The sequence below is a fragment of the Saccopteryx leptura genome, chromosome 1, assembly GCF_036850995.1.
Source record: "Saccopteryx leptura isolate mSacLep1 chromosome 1, mSacLep1_pri_phased_curated, whole genome shotgun sequence".
NCBI lineage: Eukaryota > Metazoa > Chordata > Mammalia > Chiroptera > Emballonuridae > Saccopteryx > Saccopteryx leptura.
Genome location: NC_089503.1, coordinates 110,662,654 through 110,669,149, shown reverse-complemented (window position 1 = coordinate 110,669,149; position 6,496 = coordinate 110,662,654).

Genomic DNA, 6,496 nt, shown 5'->3' with positions numbered 1-6,496 from the left:
CTGCTGTTTTATTGCAACCCCTACTTTTTTATTATTCAAGATATTTTGTATTTTGCTGTATCATGATAATAACACCAGTTTGGCTGGTTGGTTTATAGTTTAAATACAAATGCATAAACAACTATTGTACTCTTAAAAAAGTTATATTAACTTCTTTAGGATGCCACAGATCCCTTGTGCTCCTCCTTGATGTAATGTCTACGCCAACATTGGTGATAATATTTTTCTTGCAATTCTTTTGAATTTCATTATCTAAGTTTTCATACAGAAATATGGTTTAGTTTTGTTTGGTATTGGACTTTATATTTTTAAGATTATTTGGGTTGACCTATCTTATTGAGTGAGCAGTCTTCTGTTACACGCTTTATTGCTAAGAACTATGTGTTCTCCCCAAATTTTGTCATTATTAGAAATTCTGTTATGGGTATTATTATACATGTATTGAGATGGATGTATAGCTTGGAATGAAATGCTTGCTTAGAGAGCATGCACATCTTTAGTTTTGTTACTGTTAAATAAAGCAATTGTATTGGTTCATATGGAGGATATTTCATGTCATCATCAATATGTTAATGTTTGCTTAACTGTAAAAATATGGTAATTCATACTTTTTTGGCTCAGTACAGTGCTGTGTCTTTGAAAAGATGCAAGAGACTTATGGAGTGCACTGTGAGATAAATATTCACCATTAGGTCTAACTCAGGTGTGATTCAAATATAAATTAAATAAATAAGGAAAATATTTTTGTTTCATACAGAAAGATATCAAAATGAATACATGTGAACTGTAAAGGAAAAAAGGCAATTAAAAAGAGATTAAGTCAATAAATGTCCATTTTTATTAATAGAAAAAAGCTGAAGCATTCCCCTAAATTATATATGTATATTATCCCTTAGAATGTACTTTTTTACATATAATAGCTGAATATTTTACAATCTATAATCCAAATATTTTAATTTTAAATGAAATGGCTTATTATTTATAGTTATTATTTCACTTTATAATATACCTCACTCTAATGCCATGTGTCTGGAGGTATGAGGATATGTACATGTGCCTGATGGTTTTAAAATGAATTGACTTTTAATTAAATAATGTAAAGAGTTTCCTTGGCACTACCCATATAGATTCTTACTTTCATGAATTAAACAAGCCACATTAGTTTGCATCTATTGCAGAGAAAATAGCTGTTGTAGCCAGTGCTAAGAGGATGGACTCATATTCCAAGAGCATCCTCATTCTCTGGTTTTTGACACCCTGCCCTTGTCTGCAGAATCCAACTGCCAGTTCACCCCCACCCCATCCTTCCACCCCCAGGACCTACCCTGCCTTGCTAGAAAGTCCTTTTACACAGACAGCAGCAGTGCCTGGTCACTTTTAGGAGCTGCGCTCTTTGCTCACACAGGCACCTGGAGAGGTGATGCTCACAGTGGTCAGCAAACCACAGCTCGTGAGACACATGTGGCTTTTTGGCCCCTTGACTGTGGCTCTGCCACAAAATACCACGTGCGGGTGTGCAGGTACACGCAGGGGTGTTGGTGGGTGGGGCGATGGGAGATGTGGTGCAGGCGGGCCAGGAATACGCAGGGTGGTGGAGGTGCACGGGTTCATGCATGAGTTCAGTGAGCCAGGATGTCAGCAGTCTCATGTGCAGTGGTTAGTGCTAGTCACGTCCGCAAATCGCGTGGGTGACTAAAGTATCTACTCGAAGCGTAAAGTTACCTGTATTTTCCCAACCAGCTGCAAATCCTACAGATATTTTTGTCATCAATTTAAGAATTATAATTATTTTGTGTTGGTGGCTTTATTATTATCAAATGAAACATTTTTTAGGTGCCCTGTCTGACATAGCTACAAAGAAGAAGCAAAAAAAAAACCCCAAAAAAACAGAAGATGAAAACCGTGAATTTAAAGTTGAATGGACCAAGACTTTTGTGTTTATTTAAAACTTAAATGGCCTTCCGACCTGTCTTATTTGTCAGAAAAAATTGACGCAGAACAAGAAATCAAATTTGGAGAGATACTTTACAACTAAACACGTGTCATTTAGTACTAAATATCCTGTCGGTGAGGCAAGGAAGAAAGCAGTTGAGGAACTTCAGAAGAGTCGAGAAAAATCAAGTTCTGTATTTAATTACTGGATGCAATCTTCCAACAATGTTAATATTGCAAGTTTTGTGGTTCGTCAAGAGATTGCTAAGAGAGAAAACCTTATACAGAAGGCAAATACATAAAAAGTTGTTTTATAAATGCATCCGAAGAGCTATTTTGGGATTTTAAAAACAAAGCCGATATTCTAAAAAAAATTAAAGAGTTACATTGTCTGCTAAAACAGTGAAAGATAGAACAGTCAAAATGTCTTCAAATATAACCAAGCAGCAAGTCGAAGATCTTAAATTGGTTTCAGCTTTATCAATAGCAGTTGATGAGTCTTGTGACATAAATGAATGATACAGCGCAAGTTTCACTTTTTGTATGATTTATTTCATCTACAGTTCCTAAAGAAGAACTTTTAGGATTATTGCCACTCAAAGGTCAAACACGTGGAGAGGATATAGCAAAAGCTATAATTGAGTGCATGGAAAAAGACCATATTCCATTCAATAAAATTGTCTCAATGTCAACAGATGGGGTGAAAAGTCTGACTGGTGTAAGAAATAGGTTTGCTACTGTTTTGAAAGAAAAAATTAATCCCAAGATACTTACTTACCATTGCATCATTCATAAAGAAGCGCTTTGTGTGCATTTTCAGAAGAAATTTGCAAAGTTATGGAATTGGTGACTAAGATTATCAACTCCATTATAGCTAAAGCTCTTAATCATCACCAATTTAAAGAATTTTTAGTTGACATGGAGAGTGAATATGTAGAACTTCTACTGCATAACAAGGTACATTGGTTATCAAGAGGAAGTGTTTTGAAATGTTTCACCTCCTTATTAACAGAAATTAAAGCATTTCTCCTTGAGAAGGGTGTTCACTATCCAGAACTAACAAACTATCAGTGACTACAAAATTTTTATTTCATGGTAGATGTTACATCTCATTTAAGTCAGCTTAATCGTAAACTACAGGGGAAAGAAAATACAAATTTTTCCATGTTAGAAGAAGTTATTTCATTCGAAAACAAATTATCTCTTTTCGCTCAAAATTTTGAAAGAGAAACTTTGATTCACTTTCCAAGCTTGTTGAAACATCGCCAAGAAAATAATTTTTTTTTTGTATTTTTCTGAAGCTGGAAATGGGGAGAGACAGTCAGACAGACTCCCGCATGCGCCCGACTGGGATCCACCCGGCACACCCACCAGGGGCGATGCTCTGCCCCTCCGGGGCATCGCTCTGCCATGACCAGAGCCACTCTAGCGCCTGGGGCAGAGGCCAAGGAGCCATTCCCAGCGCCCGGGCCATCTTTGCTCCAATGGAGTCTTCTTGGCTGCGGGAGGGGAAGAGAGAGACAGAGAGCAAGGGGGGGGGGGGTGTGGAGAAGCAAATGGGCGCTTCTCCTATGTGCCCTGGCCGGGAATCGAACCCAGGTCCCCCGCACGCCAGGCCGACGTTCTACCACTGAGCCAACCGGCCAGGGCCAGAAAATAATTCTGATATTGACATTTGCTATTTCAAAACAACACTTTTAAATATGAGGGGAGCTTTTCTCAACAGGTTTCAGGAATTCAGAAACAGCAAAGTGACCGTTAACCTTTGTAAACAAACAAAACAAAAAAACCTCTTAATGCTACGGTAACAGAATTAAATTTTTCTCCCTTTAATATTGACATTGGTAACTTTGAAACACAATTGCTGGATTTAAAAAACAAAGAATTGTGGAGCTGGAAATTTGAACGTCTTTGTGCTGATATAGAAATATTGGAGAAAAACAAATGTGAACTTAGTTTACAGCACAAGTGGTCTGCTTTGAAAGACCTGGAGAAGGAAGATATGTTGATTTTTAACACCTGGAATCGTATTCTTGACTCATATAGTCAGCTGAAAAAACTAGCATTTGCTGTTCTTTCCTTATTCGAGTCTACATATTTATGTAAACAATCATTTTCAAGCATGAACCTTATCAAGAATAAATTGAGAAATTGTCTTATTAATGAGAACCTGGAATTGTGCCTAAAGTTAAAAACAACAACATACAAACCTGACTTACCCGAACTTTCCAAGGAGATGCAAGGCCATTGTTCACATTAGTGTTTGTCAGTCATTGTATGATTTAATTTTATGGATACCTTACAATTTAATTTTAGCAATAATATCATTATTAAGTATGCTATCAAGTTTTATTCAATGTACCTATAGTTTAACTAAGACTTAAAACTTTAAGTAAAGTTTATTAAGTTAATTTTAGGGAGCATTGTGGAGTGAAAGAAGATGTAGTGTTGAGGACTGAGAAAGGTATGCTGAGATGGTTTGGACATATAGAGAATGAACAAAAGGAGATAGACAAAACAAGTATACAAGACGAGTGTGGATGGGAGCGTTGGAAGGGGTCGACCTCAGCGAATATACCTCAATCAGATTGAGGACATATTTAGCAAAGGCCAGTTTAGGAGTACCCTAATTAAGGTAACAACAATGTACCTATCTATATCGTTTAAGTTTAAAAAATTCGGGTCTCAAAAGAAATTTTAGTCGTTGTACTGTTGATATTTGGCTCTGTTGACTAATGGGTTTGCCAACCACTGTTCTACGGGATAATTTATCTGATTATTTGTGGGAGCTACTGAATTGCCATTTCCAGTATCAGTCATGGTCACACCAAGAACAGATTCCAAGTTTATATATATATATGTTTACTCAATTTTCAAATAACCATTAATTGAGTACCATGTACCATATCCCTGAACTTATGCTAGACCTGGGACTATATCCTTGACCTTTATTCTACTGGCAGGATTGTAATTAGGCAGTAAATAATTTGAAAAATCAGTAAAATGTGTATTATATAATATCAGGGCAGTGATAATTGTTTCATAGTGAAATCAGGTTGCAATGACATGGAAATATTGATTAGTTGATCAGGAAGGCGCTGGAGAGAACAACATTCCTGTAGCAGAAAGAGTCAAATCTAGCTTCCCACCAATGGAGCATCAAGAGAAAAGCCTGTGTCAGAGGAAACAAGAGGGCGCTGCAGAGCAGACTAGTCAAGGCAGAGGTGGTACGAGGCAAAGCAGTGAGGGAGTGTGGGGCAGATTAGATCTATGGCATTTATCAAAGTGTGATGGGAAGTACTTGGGAGAAATGAGACTCTCATGATCTAAATTCTTATGTAAAATATGATTTTGGCCTGACCAGGAGGTGGTGCAGTGGATAGAGCATCGCACTGGGATGCGGAGGACCCAGGTTCGAGACCTCGAGGTTGCCAGCTTGAGTGTAGGATCATCTGGTTTGAGCAAAGCTCACCAGCTTGGATCCAAGGTCACTGGGTCAAGGCACATATGAGAAAGCAATAAATGAAGAACTAAGGTGTCCCAACTAAAAACTAATGATTGATGCTTCTTATCTCTCTCCATTCCTGTCTGTCTGTCCCTATCTATCCCTCTCTCTGACTCTCTCTCTGTCACTGTAAAATAAATGAATGAATAAATAAATAAATAAAAGACATTCCATTTAAAAAAAATGATTTTGGCTGCTTTGGGGAGAAAAAAATAGGATGAATAATGGCAGCAGACAGATGTATGAAGAAGGTATTTTACTAATTTGTGAAAGAAATGATAGATTTGCCATTTTTTTGAAGCTGAAGTGGAATAGATTTTTAATAGACTGGATGGTGTATATAAAGAACTGGTGAAGACTCCATGTTTTGGAAGCTTAGAAAATGGGTTAATGATGGCACAAATTACAGAGTGGGAAATTCCTGGAACAGAGCAGAATTGGGAGGATACAGGTCAATATTTCTGTTTTATTTGTTAAGTTTGACATGCCTATTTGACATTCAAGGCAGGAGGAAATGAGTTAAATGTTCAGAGAAGAAATAACAGCTAGAAAAAGGTTTTTGGGAGTCATGTGCCCATGTCTTAGTTTTGAGGGAGGATTTTATGAACTACTGAATAGAGTGTAAATCAGTACAATAATTGTAAAGAAAAAAAAGAAGTGCATATGCTATGTTAGTCTGGAATCACCTTCTCCATCTCACCAAGAACCCAGCCTGTGTGAGTAATTCCTTTGGGAATGTGATCATGGACAAGGAATGAGGAACAGGATGGGTGTACCAGGGGAAGAGAGAGTCAAATCTAGAACACATTATCAAGTTAGGGAATTAGATATTCTAGAACCATTCACTAAAGTGAAACAAAGAGGAAAATGTGTTTCCATTAGCTCTAGGAGTTCCATTATTGAAGAGGTGCCCCATGGATGTTATCTGACCAATTTGCTAGATAATGGTACTTATGTTAGTATCAGATAAAATTCTTCCAGCAATCTACATAGACGTCCCAAGTCTTACCAGGGACTAAGAACAGATTGTATCAGTTTTTAGAGAGGTGAACAAAATTT